This window comes from Orycteropus afer, unplaced genomic scaffold (assembly GCF_000298275.1).
Source record: "Orycteropus afer afer isolate SDZICR_OR568_19922 unplaced genomic scaffold, OryAfe1.0 scaffold00586, whole genome shotgun sequence".
Taxonomy (NCBI): domain Eukaryota; kingdom Metazoa; phylum Chordata; class Mammalia; order Tubulidentata; family Orycteropodidae; genus Orycteropus; species Orycteropus afer.
The window spans coordinates 14,232-14,785 of NW_006922173.1; positions in this window are offsets into that span (position 1 = coordinate 14,232).

A 554-nucleotide genomic window follows, 5' to 3' on the forward strand; every position below is an offset into this window, starting at 1 on the left:
CTCGGCTATTGAACATTGGTTTCCCTTTGGTGACAAAAATTTTTTGGAATTAGGTAGTGATGATGTTTGCAATAGTTTGTGATATATTTAAAACCACTGAATTTCACCTTTTAAAAGAGTGAATTTTATAGCATGTGAATTATATCTAAACAAATTATACATTATATGTACCTTTCAATCATACATTGTATGTATTCCTTTTTTCATAACTTTGAAATTAATCCACATCCATTTCCTTATTTTTCATGCAAAATATTATCCAACATAGTCATAATGTGTCATTATGCTATCTAAAATCCTACCATATAATTATCAATTCCATTTAAAATTTAAGAAGCTCCACACAGTATGAACTACACACTCTTAAACTACTTTGAGTCAATTGCACTTAGGCTTTTCTGAATTCATTTTAATTAGACCTGTATACATCTATATATGTTCTAGACTAAGACAGACTCAGAAGAAGGAAGGGCACCCACTTCTCAAAAAATTGGCCATTGAAAAGCATATGAATAGCTGTGAACAGACTCTGATATATTACTGGAAAACATTAT